Source organism: Hyla sarda, chromosome 4 (assembly GCF_029499605.1).
Source record: "Hyla sarda isolate aHylSar1 chromosome 4, aHylSar1.hap1, whole genome shotgun sequence".
Lineage (NCBI taxonomy): Eukaryota > Metazoa > Chordata > Amphibia > Anura > Hylidae > Hyla > Hyla sarda.
Window position 1 is genome coordinate 380,810,704 of NC_079192.1, and position 18,818 is coordinate 380,829,521.

The window sequence follows — 18,818 nt, forward strand, 5'->3', positions numbered from 1 at the left end:
TTGCGCCAATGGTGACAGAACTTGAGCCGGTGTGGTGACTAAAGTTGGTTGCACGGGCCCACAGGTTGGTATGAAACCGAAGATTGCAGCTCGGCCAGGAGGGAACATGGGAACATCTATGGACGGGTGAATTGCTTCTCCGGGCACATACTCCCTTGCAGGTTTGACTGGTGGTGAGGGAGGCATCGGGAGCACAGGCAAATCCTCCTAGTGACACAACTTGATTTGATTGCGATGAACGACTTGCGGTTCGTATCCTGACTTCTGGATTGCATACACATCTGAGTCGGGATAGGGTACTGCGGACACCGTATAGGGCTCTGTTTCCCAGACAGAGTCCAACTTGTGGGTTCTCAGGAACTTCTGCAGCCAGACCTTTTCACCTATTTGGAGAGGTTTGGCAGAGGCATGACTGATGTAGTCTTGCTGCTGCCTCTGTTGAGCATCACCCATCTTTCTGTTGACAATCTCTTTTGCTTCCTGGATCCTCCTCTGGTGGTCGGAGACCCATTCCATAGAAGCTTGCGGAGAGTTATTGAATGGAGCTTGGAGTCGAAGCGTGCGACCTTTTGGTAGCTGACCATGTCGGGCCATCATCAAATAGAATGGGGTGTATCCAGTGGAACAGTGCACTGTGTTGTTATAAATCTCCAATAGTTTGGGTAATAACCAGGGCCACTCTTTGTGTCTGGACACAAATGCTGCTCGCTGCATGTGAATGAAGACTTCATTGATTCTCTCACATAGCCCGTTCTCTTGAGGGTGATAAGCAGTTGTCCGGAGTTTCTTGCAGGCATGAAATTGACACAGCTCCTGGAAGAGTTAGGTCTCGAAGGCTGTCCCTCGGCCAGTGAGGACAGACTCCGGATATCCTTGGATTTGCACACAATGGGCCTTTCACTCTGGATGGAATGGAGGGGTGTTCTGGCATCCTTGAATCTGTTCTTGGTGATGTTGCAGACGGCACACTCACTGCACCATTTTTCAATGTCGCTCCGCATCCCAATCCAGTAAAACTGTCGCCTGACAGTAGCTTCGGTCTTGTGGACTCCAAAGTGTCCCGACTAATCATGGTAGGATCATCTCCACATCTCTTTTTGGAACCAGGATCTGATGAAGCCACCTAAAACCGGATCCAAAGAGTTTCGTTAAAACAGTCCCTTATGTACGAACAGTCGCTTCCTCTGTCGCCACAGACGCTTCAACACGTAGTCGCTCTGAGCCCGTAGACAGGTTGGTACCTTTTTCATCAGCAGGTAGTCCAACAGATCCCCCATGACTCGACTTTCATCTTGCAGAGTCTTCCAGGTATATAGGTCTTCCTGGACCTTCTAAGACCTGGGTCCTTCCTCTCCAAGGGTGGTCGCAGTATTCTGACTCACAAATCTCTGGTAGAACGGGGGCATCTCCACGTCTTCCCACTCATCTTCAACAGGTGGTTCCTCATCGGGGGTCATTCGAGATAGTACATCGGCATTGACATTCGACTTGCCGCTTCTGTACTTGATAGTGAAGTCGTAATCTGCCAACCTTGAAGCCCAACGCTGCTCAATGGCACCCAGTTTGGCTATATTCAGGTGAGCCAATGGATTATTATTTCTATAGACAGTGAATGGTCTGGCAGCCAAGTAATCTTTGAACTTCTCAGTCACAGCCCATACAAGGGCAAGGAGTTCCAGCTTGAAAGAACTGTAATTGGCATTGTTCTTCTCAGCTCCTTGCAGATTTCGACTGGCATAGGCTATCACTCGCTCTTGTCCTTCCTGGACTTGGGATAGGACTGCCCCTAAACCCTCAAAGCTGGCATCAGTGTACAGCTGGAACGGCTGAGTGTAGTGTGGATACGTCAGGATGGGTCGTTCTGTCAACAGGTGTTTCAGGGCTTGGAATGCTGTCTCTTGCTCCTTGGTCCAGTCCACAGGTAGCTTCTCACTGTAATTCTCTTTTGCCGTACCCCGTAGTAGAGCTGTGAGGGGCTCCGCAATCTGGGTGAAGTGAGGGATGAAGTGGTGGTAGTAGCCGGCAAATTCTAGGAAGCTCCGGACATCTTTCACTGTGCATGGGGTAGGCCAGTTCTTGACAACCTACACTTTCTTGGGATTAGGCTGGACTCCCTCGGCACTAACAACATGACCCAGGTAGTGTACTTGAGGTTTAAGCAAATGGCACTTGGAAGACGTCCACCAGATGACCAAGGTGCCCCTGGTAGGACTTGGAGTACACAATTACATATTCGAGGTACAATAGGACACTCTGGAAGTTTAGAGGGCACAAGCATCGCTCCATCAACCGCTGGAAAGTTGCAGGGGCATTGCACAGCCCGAACGGCATACTCTTGAACTCAAACAGTCCCATGGGGGTCACGAAGGCTGTCTTCTCTTGGTCTTCCACAGCCATATGCACTTGCCAATACCCACTGTTAAGTCCAAGATGGAGAAGTACGCTGCCGACCCAAGGGTGGTGAGTGATTCCTCGATTCTTGGAAGAAGATAAGCGTCCTTATGGGTGATGTCATTCAGTTTCCTATAGTCCACACAGAAACGGAAGGTCCCATCTTTCTTTTTGACCAGGACAAGGGCCGCCACCAAGGGACTCTGACTTTCCTGAATGATGTCTGTGTCCTTCATGTCAACTAACATCTTCTTAACAGTTTGATACATGCCCGGTGCGACCGGACGGTGTCTCTCTTTGATAGGTGGGTTGTCGCCTGTCAAAATTCGATGCTGGATCATGGACGTATGTCCAAAGTCGGTAGGATGCTTAATGAATGCTTCGTGGTACCTCCTGGCAACATTGATAATCCTGTTGACTTGATCCTTCTGGGTTATCTCATCTCCCACTTAAAGTTGCACCCACCAGGGTTCGGGGAGACTTTCCACAGAACCTGGAGTCACTTGGGCTGCTCGTTGTTGAGCCACTTTGCGTTCTGATAAAAATATCACCTGGCTCTAGAAGATACAATTGAGCCACTGGAGTGTAGTTTGGTAGGATGGTAGCCACACTTGACAGATTGACTAGTCGGACTGGAACTTTCCCACCCATAACAGTGACTAGACTCCTTGCTGCTTGGACTGGTGGATGATCTTCCAACTGTATAGGCTCCAACAGGACTTCACAGTCTTTGTTTCTCACTCCGGGACATGCACGGCACTACATGACTGTCTCTGTGTTAGGTTGTAAGGTCACCGACCTGATGTCTTTAATCCGTACTTTTCAAACTTCTCCTTGTCGATTTGCAAACTTCTGCTCCGCTTGGAGAACCTTTAAGTGGTGCTGCGCAGCCCACTGGCCTGAGGGGGACATGTATGGGAGAGAGGCATGCAAAGAATCTACTATGTCAGTAAAGCAATGTTTCATGATATTCATCCCCAATATGAATTCTGCAGACCCCTTATCAGACACATCAGTTAAAATCACTCCCTATCCCTTAAGCACCTGTTTTCTCATTTGAATGGTGGGCTCCCAATATCCATGCCTGGGTATTGGTTTCCCATTACCTGCCACTACCTTGAAATCAACACTGTCAGGTTCACACAACAAATTACCATTCCAGTGCTTGTAAAACATGTCTTTAGATATAGTGGACACTTGTGACCCTGTATCTATTAGCGCCTCCAACGGGATACCTTCTACAATGACTTTTACATAGGGGCAGGGGGCAACATATAGTGAGAGTCCTGACTTAGTCCTGCTTTCCTGAGGGCCAGTCCGCGACCTCAGGGGAAATCCGTTTAAATCCCAACATTGTACCTTCCAATGTCCCAATTTGTTGCAATAGATACAAAAGGGCCTTTGAGTCCCTGGGGCCCTATTGGGCGGATTATGGCAGGGGTAATTTGATGAGGGGCAGGAGCAGATACAGGTCGGTTAGGTAGGGGCGGTTCACGGTTGGCCTGAGTAGCCTGACTGGCAAGTTCCTTCACAGTCTGAGTCAATTGTTCAATGTCATGTTTTACACTCAGAATTTCTGAGGCTGTGGAGGCTGGTAGTGTATTGGACACTGGGGCGGGAGTTGGTGGTGGAGGTGGTATGGGACCGGCTGCCACACCCAGGGGTTCTGTCATAGGGGTATAACTCTCCTCAGACTCAGTCTCGGGCTCTATAACCTGAATAGCCAGCCTTTTAAAAACAGAGGACAGATTGAGATTTTGTACCGCTAGCATCCTCAGCTGAACTTTGTCCCATTTGTTATGGGCCCCATCAATAAATCTGTCCATCAGTACTTTGTTACCCTGATTGGGAGTTATACTCTCAAATTTTTGGACAGTCTCTAGGGCATAAGCTCTCAGAGTCTCACCTGGCTTCTGCCGTCCCTCATACAACTGGAGGTGTACCTCTGACGGAGAATGTGATTAAAATACCTGGTATAACCCCTCGAACATCTGCTTTACCGTCGCCTCTCAGAGGCGAGACAGGTGCGGACTTTGTTAAGTGCTGATCCTTGTAGTTGTCCTGTTAGCAGCGGTACCTGTTGATTAGGAAGGAGAGAGTAAAAGACAAACAAGCTCTGAATATTCTCCTTGAAATCCCTCAGGTTGAAGGGGTCTCCGCTGTAGGTAGGAAGGACAGGATTTCCTAGAAATACTGATGCGGTTGCTGGGGCACCCACATGATTGACATGGACTGCAAGCGGGACCGGCAGGACCCCTACCACTGGTGTAGCAGATGTTCCCGCTGCTGGTGATAGAGGGGTAATCTCGTTGGGTCGATCTGGAGATCTGGGTGCTGACATGTGACCAATCTCTTTGAGTGTGCTGTCGCTTTAAGAAGACTTGAGTGCACTGTCACTTTAAGAAGTTTTGAGTGCGCTGTCACTTCAAGAAGATTTGAGTGTGCTGTCTCTTTAAGAAGAATTGAGTGTGCTGTCTCTTTAAGAAGAATTGAGTGCGTTGTCTCTTTAAGAAGAATTGGGTGTGCTGTCTCTTTAAGACTCCTGGCATTAGACAGTAGCGAGTACCTGCAGACTTTGTTGGGCACCAAGGGGTTAATGTTAGTTGCCACTGGTGCTGGAGACTTATTGCAGCAAGTCGTTGGTTTATGCAGAGTCTGTGCTGCAGCGGGTACTTGCCGGTATTCTGTAAAGCCGGACACAGCCGCTGGGACCTTCACTATGGCTGCGCCCAGGGAACTTCCTGTTTGGTCTGGGTGGCAAATTCTTCCCCTGTGCAACACAAGGCGGATTCTTAGTTCTTAGTTCAGCTACGAAGACTAGAATAGACTTGATCAGTGTCTTGACTTTAGTAGAGACAGCAGACATAGCTGAGATTACTTACTGACAATGTGGCTAGTGTGCAGGCTTTGTGGCCTCCAGGTGTACTGGACACAGGATCTGTGATGTCTGTGTTTTGTTATCCTCAGTAGTGTTGCTCGCGAATATTCGCAATTCGAATATTATTCGCGAATATCGCATATTCGCGAATTCGCGAATATAGCGCTATATATTCGTAATTACGAATATTATTATATTTTTTTCTTCTTCACAGTACACATCACAGTGATCATCCCTCTCTGCTTCCAGCTTGTGTGGTGTAAAGAAGGCTGTAATACTACTGTGTGAGACTGGCGTGCGAAAATTTGCGAAAATTCGCATATGCGAAAATTAGCATATGCTAATTTTCGCGTGAGTTAATTTTGTACATGTTAATATTCACATATGTTAATTTTCGCATACGCGAATTTGCGCATATGCGAAAATAAAACGAGAATATAACGAATATGCGAATATTCGCAAATATATGACGAATATACGTCCATATATTCGCGAATATTCGCGAAATCGAATATGGCCTATGCCGCTCAACACTAATCCTCAGCAGAAAGAAAGAGAATTGTAATGGCCGCCCCCTTATATAGAGGGGGGCTGAGCTAAAGCCCATTGGGCAAGCTGCGGGTCATAGGTTAAGCTGGTGCCCTCTGGGCAGAGGCGTAGCGTGGGGGGTGCAGGGGGGGCCGGTGCGCAACATCTGGGGGGGGGGGGGTGCTCGCACTCGCAGCTCTCTGCCCCTGCCTGGCTCACTCACTCTCTCTGCAGTGCTGGCTGTGCGAATCCGATCCGAGCCGCCGGGTCGCCACCCACTGTGGAGGCAGTGGCGGATCCGGGGGGGGGGGGGGGGTCAACGGGGCAATGCAATTGCCGCCCCGAGATTGTAGCCCCTCTTCCTGAACTATCGCATGGTGGAGCGGGAGCTGTCAACTGTCCTGCTCCACCACCCCTTTCTCACGCCCGTCACCTTGCTATTACACGCCGCGGCTGCTCCATTCCTGCAGTCAGTGAGAGCCAATCAGGGCAGGCCCGCGCAATGACATCACATCATCGAGCCGGCGCCCGGAGATCACGTCCCCGCGGCTCTCACTGACTGCAGGAATGGAGCAGCCGCAGCTTGGGAGAAAGGTGACTGGCATGAGAAAGGGGAGGGGGGAGCAAATTATAAGTGAGAGGGGCAAATGATGAGTAAGGGGCACATGTCAGGGGGGCATTATATGTGGGGGCACATGACAGGACCCCCCTGTCATGTGCCCCTCATATATATTACCCCATGTCCTGTGCCCCTCACATATAATGCCCCCCCTGACATGTGCCCTTCACATATAATGCCCCCTGTCCTGCCCCCTCAGGGGGCATTATATGTCAGGGGGGCATTATATGTGAGGGGCACATGTCAGGGGGCAATATATGTGGGGGCACATGACAGGGGGGCATTATATGTGAGGGGCACATGTCAGGGGGCAATATATGTGGGGGCACATGACAGGGGCCCCCTGTCCTGTGCCCATATAATGCACATATAATGCCCCCCTGACATTTGCCGCTTACTTATAATACCCAAAGTCATGTGCCATGGATCATCTCCAGGGTATGGTTCCATTTTGATGTTTCGTTTTTGGTCTTGATATTTTTTGTCGTTTACGATGGTTTTGAGACGACATATAATAGCGCGGCCCATGCTAGGTTACTACATTTGTAGATTTGTATTCATAGACCTGCTGAAAATGTGGAGAATGTGTAATGCATGTTCGCACTCAATAAAGTGTTTGAAAAGAAACTTGTATTTAGATGCATTTTACTTTTATTACATCAGTATTTTCATAACAAACAATACATGTGCTTAGGGGGTAAGGGTTTCTTTAACTAATCTAGTGGAAGAGACTCGAGTGCTAAAATCCACGGGTTAGGGGGCGCAAATTACTTGCCTTGCCCCGGGTGCGGACAACCCACGCTACACCACTGCCTCTGGGTAACATCATGTGATAACATAACATAACATGTGACATTCCACAGGTCCTGACTATAATCTTAGGACAATAAATGACACATAATAACAGCAGGGGAGACACTACAAGAGAGCACCCAGGTCACTGAGGGACTCAACCTGACAGGGCCTCAGGGTAGTACAGGACCATTTCCTGTACTGAGACATTACAATAACATGTAGAGGGGTGGGGTACCCCTTTAAGAAAGCATTAGATTTATCACAGAGGCCCGGAGATTCTGAGTGGGGCCAGCGCTGACTGAATCAGTCAGCGTTAGGACCGCGCGAACACTGCAGTCTCCAATAGACTGCAACGGGTTCCGCACGGATTTCCGCCTGAAGAAAGAGCAATTTCCAAGCGGATTTTCTGTTCACAAATTCCACTTCACAAATTCCGAAGTGTGAATTTGTGAACAGAAAATCATTCACTACACTATACATTTTAGCAAGCAGAATTTCCGCCTGCAATTTCAAAGTGGAATTGCAGGCGGAAATTCCGTAGTCTGAACCTAGCCTTAGGCTGTCTAGAGTACTCTAGTGTGTTCTTGGACTGTCTAGTGTAAATGCCCTATTACATGGTACAATCACTGGCTAAACAGGTGGATATCGCACTGTTTAATAGGGGCAAGCAATCAGCCAATGAACAAGCTTATTCTTGGGCTGATCGGCTGATGAATCCCCCATGTAATGTAGGGAAAGTGAAGCAGAGGGCTAATGACAGCAAAGGGCCGCACAAATGATGCGGATAGAGGATAAGTTCAGTTCCCCAGAATTAAAATAAAAATCACATTAAAAAAACACAGTGAAAGATAGACTTTTTAAGATTTCCAAATTTTAATTTATATATATATATATATATATATATATATATATATATATATATATATATGTGTGTTACCAATGACCCGAAATGCACACTAAGGGAGGTAAAATGCCACAAAAGGCATTATTTGTAGTACATTTTATATTTTACTGTGAACTTCCAGCTAACATCTGACCATTTGTAAGATAGAAAATAAAAAACTGGTAAAAAAAAAACCACAGAATATCGCCCCAAATGTGTGTTGTTCCAGAAAACCATATGTGAAATGAATCTTAAAGTAAAAAAAAAAAAAAAATACAAGTAAAAATAAAAGTACAGCCATGCTTGGTCACTAGGTGGCGCCTCATCTTTAGATGTTTGTATGATTATGATCTTTTAAAACTCAAAATCTGTGTGACATTTGAATTAACCTTAAAACAATGCACATATGTTGGAGAACTTATTTATTGGGGGTGAGAAATATCTGACAAATACATGCAAGGCTGAGGGAGTAGTAAGGTTTAACCACTGTCATGCTGTTAGTAAGTTTTTAACTGGTGAAATAACGTATGTTTTTTAAATATTTAATCAATATATAGGGATGCAGTGTATAATTCATTTATGGGGACACAGGGGGAGATTTATCAGTATTTGTCTGTGTGCAGCCCCTTCACAGCCTTTTTTTTTTTTGTTGCTGTGTTTTTGGCTTATGTGTGTCAAATTTATTAAAACAGCGCACAGACTTTGAAAAATTTAGCACAAATGAAAAATCACACCAAAACTTGCTGTAGGTTGTCACTTTTTTAAGGCAAGGCAGAAGTGGGATGAATTTGTGTTTTTTTTTTATTTTTTTAATGTTTTTACATTATCTTTGCACCTTTTTAAAAATACGCAGTTAAAGGGGTACTCCAGTGGAAAACTTTTTTTTTTTAAATCTCAATCCTTCCAGTACTTATTAGCTGCTGAATACTACAGAGGAAATGATTTTCTTTTTGGAACACAGAGCTCTCTGCTGAATCCCTAGCACAGAGCTCTCTGCTGACATCTCTGTCCATTTTAAGAACTGTCCAGAGTAGGAGAAAATCCCCTTAGCAAACATATGCTGCTCTGGACAGTTCCTAAAATGGTGTCAGCAGAGAGCACTGTGTTCCAAAATTAAAATAATTTCCTCTGTAGTATTCAGCAGCTAATAAGTATTGGAGGGATTATGATTTTTTAATAGAAGTAATTTACAAATCTGTTCAACTTTCTTGCACCAGTTGATTTAAAGAAAATAAGTTTTCCACCGGAGTACCCCTTTAATAATTCTCATCCACTGCATAGTCAAGAATGAAGGACTGCTTTTCACAGTCACTTTTGATATTATAGCCTACACGTATTATAGCCTACCACAAAAATCACCACTAATATAAAAAACAAAAGCAATCTTTATTATGCCAAGTATATATTACAAACAAAGGCAAGGAAAACCCAAAGAACCCCTAAAATACATGTACCCCAATCCACTGGTACACCCACAAGGCACTGGTACACTCCTGACCATGTGGATTAGTCCAATAAACGATCGTCGAGGGTTCACACTGGTCCCCAAATGGCTTCAGGCATCATGAGCACTCAAGTATTGTATATTATTTCTGATGGTAATTGCGCTGTGCACTTTGTTATTGATTTTTTGCCCTTGGTCTTATGAGCCATTACTTGGCTTGCTGTGGGCTGTATAATACATCTATAGATTGCCTTGTGGGTGTACCAGTAGATTGGGGAAAATGTTTTAAGGGGTTGTTGGGGTATTCCTTGTCTTTGTTTGTAATATATACTTGGCATAATAAAGATTAATTTTGTTTTCTATATTAGTGGTGAATGTTTTTGTGGTAGGTAAATTAGCCAAAGTTGTCTAATTTGAAATTGCGCAACATTTTTACGCAAAAACTAACAGCGCAAAACTTTTGCGCCAAATTTCAGCCAATAAAAAGACAGGTAGGCAATGATAAATCTCCCCTACAGTGTATAATTTATATGGGGACATAGTATATAATTATACAATTTGTAGGGCATAGTGTATTATAATGATTTTCAGGGGGCACAGTGTGTTTAGGTGTATATTGTAAAGACTTTCTGGGGTGGCACAGTTTCAGGGGCTACAGTATACAGCAGTATTATATATTTAGAGCGTACAGCAAATGGCAGTATTATGTTAAAGGGTTACTCCACTGCCCCAGCGTTCGGAACATTTTGTTCCGAATGCTGGGTGTGGGCTGCTGGGGCCCTGACGTCACGAGCCCCGCAGCCCTCACCCAGCGTTCGGGCCAAAATGTTCCAAACGCTGGAGCAGTTGAGTACCCCTTTAAGAGCATACAGTGTATGGCAGTGTTATATTTAGGGGGTACAGTGTGTTCCAGAGTTATATTCAGAGGATACAATGTGTGTCAGTGTAATATATAGAGGGTACAATGTGTGGCAGTATTATATTCAGAGGGTACAGTATCTGAAAGAGTGTGTATGGCAGGGTTGTATTCAGATAGCACAGAATGATGCAGGGTTATATTCAGAGGGTACAGTGTGTGGCAGTATTATATTCAGATGGCACATTGTGTGGCAGTGTTTTATTTAAAGGGTGCAGTGTGTGGTTGTATTATATTCAGAGGGTATAATGTGTCGCAGTATTATATTCCGAGGGCATAGTATATGGCAGTAATATATTCAGGTGGCACACATTTTGTTATGGTTATATCTAAAGGGTACAGTGACTGGCAGAGTTATATTTAGGGGGGCACCGTTTCTGTCAGGGTTTATATATAGGGGTACAGTGTGTAGCAGGGTCATATTTAAGGGTACAGCATCTGGTAGGGTTATATTCAGGAGCAAACTGTGTGGCAGTTTTATATTCAGAGGGTACAGGGTCAGGGTGTGGTATGGTTATATACAGAGGGTACAGTGATACAGTGAGTAACAGGATTATATTCAAAGGAAAGTGTAGGGCAGTATTATATTAAGAGGGCACAGAGTTTGTCAGGCTTATAAACAGAGGGCACAGTATCTCGCAGGATTATATATTCAGAGAGTACAGTCAGTGAAAGTATTATATTCTGGGGTACAGTGTGTGGCAGGGTTATATTCGGGGGGTATTTAGGGGTACAGTGTCAGGTATTCAGAGATGTCAGGAGATCTTTTAGATCTTCTAGGAACCATAGATAAATCCTTAAAAAATAATGTATTAATGTATTTTTTTAAATGCATTGACCTGGAGTTTATTGGATGCACAATTCACCTTTTATTAGAAATGCTCAAGGAAGGATTCTGACCCAGCACAACATTCCTCTAAACCCTCTTCCCTTGTTTACTTCTAAAGGCAACTTCAAAGCTGTTGGCAAGCCCTCCAACGTAGGTGTTTTTGAATTCAATATTTTTGTAACGGGTGGTCGTTTAATTGGACGCCTATACAGACTATGTTTCTGTGACCTTACCAAAACAGAACGTTGGATCTTAAATATTTTTGTAGTCCAGAAGTTTAGCAGGATATGTACTTTCAGGAACCCAGCATTGGAAGCATATGGTGAGTTGTACAGATGTTTGTGACCAGAGGCTCCCCAGAGGAATGACTATCAATGCTAATTTGGTTTGTTTATTTTCTTTTACAAACTCTTTTTCATCTGCATTGCCCATTTTGACAGCTGAACGTATCAGGTAAAATATTAATTAGACTCCAAAGGGAAAAGATGGAGGCTTTGCCAAAAAGCCCTTGCTCTGAGCTAGCTATGTAAGCATTTCCTTATTAAAACACTTGGATGTGCTATTCAGTGGATCAGGCCAACAGCAATACTAAAGAACAGCTTGTTGGAATTTACATGGGTTTCTGAAAATTCTAATTTATGAAGTACTGCAATCCTGCAGAAACATCAGAACGTGCATCCTCGTAATGAAAGCCTTGGCTTGCTATGAAGTGTGTTGTAAGAGTCGCTCGAAAAAATAATGTAGGATTGAGAAATGAATGTAGTCAGGGCCAGAGTAAGATTGGTGGAGGTTCTTGGCCAAAACTTGGGTGGGGGCCTCCTTCCCTTAAGCAGTGTCATATAATTCATACTTCATGCTGAATATTAGTATTGGATAGTAGACATTCATGTCTTTATACTGGGATTATCTTTTAAAGGGGATCTCCATTTTGCACAAGCCATGCATGTTAGACAGACAGATATCTTCTCAGAGTATGTCATTATGGTGGGACCTATATTGATGAGCTGTAATCTTCTTGTTAAGTAAGTGTTCAGTTTCCCTGTAGCTCCACCACAGGACAGAGGCCAAATCAAATCAATGACTAATCTGTTTATTGGAGAATAGGACAGGTCCTCCAGAGAAAGGCATTGTTTTAACCCCTTTAAAAACTGAAGTGTATCTGGAGGTAAAGGTCTCTGGCCAAATGCCCCTTTTGTCCTCTCTATACGTTAACCCTATGCTTCAAATTTATTTGTGTTTATAATGCCCTCGGCTCAGCACATTCCCCTGCTGCCATCGGACTATGCTTCCGCTCTGCTGCAGTTTTCTCTCTGGCCTCTAGGGCACCCATGCACCAGTTCTTGTAAATTGAAAGGGCCAGTGTGCATTTAACTTATTCTTCTCCTACCTAGGATAGCTCTATATCAGGCAGCTCCGCTCACTCCTTGTGGCCTGAGCACTGTTGTTCCTAGGGAAAGTATGCTATTCTGATTCTGCTATCCAGTGTATCTCCACCTGTGCCTGTTTTTTTGGACACTCATTCTGCATGACGTCTTCTGTACTGTACTATCTGTAGGGGAGAAAAATGGAGAGACCGATACTGGCGCCTGGTGTATTACCCTTGGAAACGGGAGCAGAAGTAGTGCAGAGCTGGACAGGAACCATAAAGATGGCTGCTCACCTTAGAAGAGATAATTCAGGCTTATCACCCCAGTGATAATGGGGTACTGCAAAAGTGGAGTCGCTGCCAGGCCTTCTGGGTAACAGGAAAACAGTAGCACTGTCCTGGAGAAAATTGCGGAGAAGCTTGAAGAATACCCTTGGTAGATAGCGCTGTGGCTCTTTCAGACAAACGGAGTGGGACCAGAGCTTAGTTTGAGGTCCACAGTGGAACCATTTTATTTGGTAAATAAAATAAAAAAACAAGTGATCTGTACTGTACTGTACTGACCTTCCCAATGCTAAACCCGATAGCTGACCTGAACCAGTGTCGCCCGACTTAACCATTTGTCTGTACTAGACTATGCCTCCGTCTCACCCCTAGTACTGTTTTGCGTCTTCAGCGTATAACCTGGCCACTTGCCTGTTTCAAGTGCCTTAAACCAGTTCTGTTTGGCCCCTTCTGGGACAGCAGCTACCACACTGGAAGCATACTCTTTGGAAGCATTTTGGTACCGTTTGGCTGCGAGAGTGGTACACAGGGTGAAAACTTTGGAGGTACTTAGACCCAAAGCCAAACAAATTGGTAGCACAGAAGGTCCACACCCACTACAATGTTATTTAGTCAATTTCTGGAAGCTTCTGGAAAACAGTTAAAAAAAAAAAAAAACAACTGGTGCCAGAAAGTAAAACAGATTTGTAAATTACTTCTATTTAATAATCTTAATCCTTCCAGAACTCATCAACTGCTGTTTACTCTAAAGGTAGTTCTTTTCTTTTTGAATTTCCTTTCTGTCTGACCACAGTGCTCTCTGCTGACACCTCTGTCCATTTTAGGAACTGTCCAGAGTAGGGGAAAATCCCCATAGCAAACCTATCCTGCTCCCGACAGTTCCTAAAATGGACAGAGGTGTCAGCAGAGAGCACTGTGGTCAGAAAGAAAATACATTTTAAAAGAAAAGAACTTCCTGTGGAGCATTCAGCAGCTGATAAGTACTGGAAGGATTAAGATTTTTTTTTTTTTTGTAAATTACAAATCTGTTTGAGATTGGAAGAGCATCTAATCTCCTGCAAAAGGAGGCAAATCAAACAAGCTGAGGGAAAATAGGGCCGGTTATAGCCAACATATACTTATACCATAACTCTCCCCTAGTAACATGTACCTGGAGTAGCATGATCATGCATAAGCTTATTCCCAACAAGAGAACAAAGTATTTGGATATGTGTAATACATAATAGTTCATTTGTAATAAAGCTCTGATCACATTTGTAACGTGTCCTCCAACTAAAGCCAAAGACTACACAGGTCCAGATCTGTTATAAAAGGCATACAGTCAGCCCCCCGGTGAACCCATTGACTTAGATGGGGTCTGTCCGGTTTCATCATGATGCCTTTTATTTTGACTGAAAATATGCAGTGCTATTCTGCCAGTCAAATCTGATATAATTTACAATGAGGGCTCAGAACAAAGCTTCTAGTGCAACTATGGACAATAGCCCAACAGAAGAACTACCATTTAAAAGGGACATAGAACCCATATATTGTATCCTCCAGAAGGTCTTCAAGGGTAGTCCAAAAGTGAGCCTGCAATAAAGGAAATTTTCAAAGTGTAGTTAGTGTATAATGGAAAGTCATATTTTGTATTTAAAAAATGTAAATGGACACTGTCAGATCCAAAAACTTTTTATATGTTGATACTGATGAAAATTAAAGACCTTTTGTAATATGGTTGTTTAAAAATGTTTGAATATTTAATAAAAAAAAATAAAAAAAAACAGCCCCTGAAAATCCCACTACTAGGGGTCCCCATACCTACTGGGATACTAACCAGTCCTGCAGCAGCATCAGGCCGGTCCATGAGTCATGGACAAGATATGAGTCATAGACAAGGCTGCATGAGCAGACACCCCAATCACCTCCCACCTCCACAAGGGAGGGATACACACCTTTCTCCTGAGAGGATTTCTAACACTGTGAGCTAATGAAAATTGGTATTTCTATAATAAATATAGGTGATAGAGGCATAAAAATTACAGGAACTTTTTTTATTGAGTTCACTATGACCACTTTCATAGTCCCACTGCTCTTACAGTAAAGAACCCCTGTCTGTGCTGGTGTAGAAACCTTCTTTCCTCCAGACGTAGGAGAAAAGAAGGTTTTGTGTCTACAGGTTTGTGCGGTTTTGTTCCAAACTATAAACAAGCCTTGTGTAGTCTGCTACTTCAGTTATATGTTACTGTACTTCCTCAACTGTAGAAGAAGGGATATATGGAAGAGAGTAACACTTGACTACAGGATCAGACTACACAGGGTTTGTTTGTAGTCTGGAACCTTAAAGGGGTACTCTGGTGATAACCTTTTTTCTTTTAAATCAACTGGTGGCAGAAAGTTAAACATATTTGTAAATTACTTCTATTAAAAAATCTTAAACCTTCCAGTACTTATTAGCTGCTGAATGCTACAGAGGAAATTCCTTTAATTTTGGAACACTGATAACATCACAAACACAGTGCTCTCTGCTGACATCTCTGTCCATTTTAGCAACCACGCATAGCAGATGTATGCATGGTGGCTTTGTGGTTAGTGTTGCTGCCTTGCAGTGCTGGGGACTTGGGTTCAAATCCCACCAAGGACAACAGTAGAAAAGTGTTATAATTATTATAATAAGGTCAGCAGAGAGAACTGTGGTCGTGATGTCATCAGAGAGCATTCCAAAAAGAAAATAATTTCCTCTGTAGTATTCAGCAAGCTAATAAGCTTTTTTTAATAGAAGTAATTTACAAATATGTTTAACTTTCTGCCACCAGTTGATTTAAAAGAAAAAAGGTTTTCACCGGAGTACCCCTTTAAAGACATTTGAAATTGAGAAATTACAATCTGCTATAACATGGAGGTTTGTTTTTTGTGGCTCTTCGTTGTGAAGCTATAAGTCCTATCAGGGCATGCTGGGAGTGGTAGTTTCACAATAACTAGAGAACCACAGGTGAAGAACACGGTTATACTGTATATTATGCTATAGGACACATATATTATCCCTTTTGGCTTATCATACTAAAGATGATCATTGCACTTTGGTGAGTCATATAAGGAAGCGATAATGCTATCCAATAATTTTCAATGTAGCCAGTTTCCTGCAGGGATACAGGCATTAATAAAGCCTGTCTACAATGTGCCAAAACCAAGACTGATAAATGCAAAAAAAAAAAGAACTGATTTATTGTCTTCTAGAAAATGAACAGTCCTGTTTCCAAGAAATACAAAGTCCTTTAATCTCATCTTTTCCCATGGTGCCTTGATATAACCTGTGTATATGTTAACATGTGTGTGTTTACAACTGTAATCTGCATGTGTATATATGATATATACTCAGGTCTCCTCTTTCCATTGTCCTTAGGTAACACTAATGGGCGATGAGCCAGATGAAATCCAGGACTCCATGCTCAGATTCCAAAGTTATTGAAAAGTAATCTATCAAAAAGTGATACAGTTTCTTTAATTTCTTCTTTTTTTTTTATTATAGTTCTTAGACTACCCTATTGAACAAATACAAAGAACTGAAGCTTCCTGTTTTCTGTTTTCAAATCAGCTTTGCTATGTAGAATGAGACAACACGAGCAGAGTCATCTCATTATTGTTACGTTATGCGCTCCGGCCGCACACGCTGGCCGTGAGCGCATGGTCCCGTTACTTGCTGCTGGCGGGGCTGGGACTCGCCTTGCGGGACGCGCCTGCATGCGAGCCCCAGTCCGTCACTCACCTGGTGCTTCTCCTGCCCCAGCCTCTGCCTCACTGCTCCAGCGCGCATGTCCCCGTCCCCTAGGGCACGCGCGCACCGGAACTTTAAGATTTACAGGGCCAGTGCGCTCATTAGTGTGATTCCCCTGTGGCTCATTTTTATATTCCTCCACCCTCCTCACTCCCCAGCCGGATATTTTTTGCCTTGAGCCTGAGAGAAAGCATTCCTGTTTCTGCCTCCTATGCCTCGCATCTCCTCAGCTGCCTGTGTGGTCAAGCCGTGCCAGGGGCGACCTGGGTGCTGCCTGCCTCAGCAAGTCCATCCCGCTTTACGGTGGGCTCTGGTGAAAACCAGCGGCACCTTAGACTCCGCACCCTGGTACGGTCCGAGTTATCTGCCACACAGTTCCAGCAGATCCACATCCACTGGGGTTCCTGTCTTCTGAAACATGAGTGTTACAGTAAGATCCGGCCATGGATCCCGCTGAGGTACCCCTGCCTGAAGTCGCGGATCTTCCCTCCGTTGTGGTACGTTAGTCACAGCAGTTGTCCCGACAGGTGCAGCAACTTTCTAAACTTTCAGCTATGATGCAACAGCTTTTGGCCTTGCAACAGCAGCAGGTACCGCAACCTGGCCCACTCCCACCACCAGCTCCTGCAGTGTCTTCTGGCTCCCAGCTACGCCTGCCTTTACCTTCCAAGTATGATGGTGATTCCAAGTCATGTAGAGGCTTCGTTACACAGTGCTCCATGCACTTGAAGCTCATGTCTGAACTGTTTCCGACAGAACGTGCAAAGGTGGCCTTTGTCATTAGCCTACTGTCCGGCAAAGCCCTGGCCTACACCCCTTTGGGACCGCGGTGATCCAGTAGCTTCAAACTTAACGGCTTTTCTGGCAGAATTTCGCTGTGTCTTTGAGGAACCCGCATGTGCCTATTCTGCTGAGTTGGCTTTGCTGAACCTATGTCAAGGGACTTCTTCCGTTAGTGACTATGCGATTCAATTCCACACTCTAGCCTCAGAACTAGCACGGAAGGATGAGGCCTTGTGTGCCACATTCAAAAAAGCACTAGCCAGCAGGATTAAAGATGCCCTTGCTGCACGTGATCCTCCTTCTTCTCTGACTGAACTTATCCACCTGGCCACACATATTGATGTGCGTTTTGCTGAGAGGCAGGAAGAATTGTGCTTAGAGATGGCACCTGCCCGAACACAGAGATATTCTTGCCTGGCACCCGTATTTCAACATCCACCTCTCCAGTTTCCTGCGCCTCTTGCCTAAGAGGCTATGCAAGTGGGTCGTTCCCGTCTTACGCAACAGCAGAGATCACGACGACGCAGTGAGAATTTGTGCTTATATTGTGCTATCCCGGAACACTTCCTAAAAAACTGTTCTGTTCATCCACAGTATCCGGGAAAACGCTTGCACCTAGGACACGTAGGAGAGGCGTCCCTAGGTGTGGATACCACCTCTCCTCACTTAACTATTTCAGTACAAGTCTTCGCTTCTGCCAAGTTTTTCTTCAGAGCTACAGCATTTTTGGATTCAGGATCAGCAGGTGACTTTATTGATGCTTCTTTGGTCCACAAGTATCCTCTTCCTGTCACTCGCCTTGCCGAGCCCTTGTTCATCTCCTCTGTTAATGGACAAAATCTGGACTGTATGGTTCACTTCTGTACTGAATCTCTTGTCATGCAAGTGGGAGTATTGCATAAAGAAAAGATTGAATTCTATGTTCTGCCACACTGTACTTCAAAGATTCTTCTTGGCCTTCCTTGGCTGCAACGCCATTCTCCACAACTGGATTGGAGAACTGGAGAGATTATTCGTTGGGGACAATCCTGTCAAAATCTTTGCTTTTAACCAGTTCTGCGTAATGTTGTTTCTTGTCTTCCTCCTTTACCTGGCCTGTCGCTACCTTACCAAGATTTCTCTGCAGTTTTCTGCAATAAACAGGCTGAGTCTCTGCCCCACATCGTCCTTACGATTGCCTTATTGATCTTCTGCCTGGTACCACTCCTCCTCGTGGAAGGATATACCCTCCATCGGTTCCTGAAACCAAAGCCATGGCTGAGTATATCCAGGAGAATCTCCAAAAGGGATTTATCCGTAAGTCCTCTTCTCCTGCTGGAGCTGGTTTCTTCTTTGTAGGGAAGAAGG

At 44.4% G+C, this 18,818-nt stretch overlaps 1 long non-coding RNA gene across 1 annotated transcript in view; it reads left to right on the forward strand.

Annotated features, from left to right (window-relative positions):
* Positions 1-16,456, forward strand: part of LOC130267346 (uncharacterized) — a 117,091-nt gene extending 100,635 nt beyond the window's left edge. The window contains exon 3 of the long non-coding RNA XR_008843151.1: positions 16,317-16,456. This is a non-coding gene — a long non-coding RNA (uncharacterized LOC130267346). The remainder of the gene's footprint in view (positions 1-16,316) is intronic.
* Positions 16,457-18,818: the final 2,362 nt, after the last annotated feature.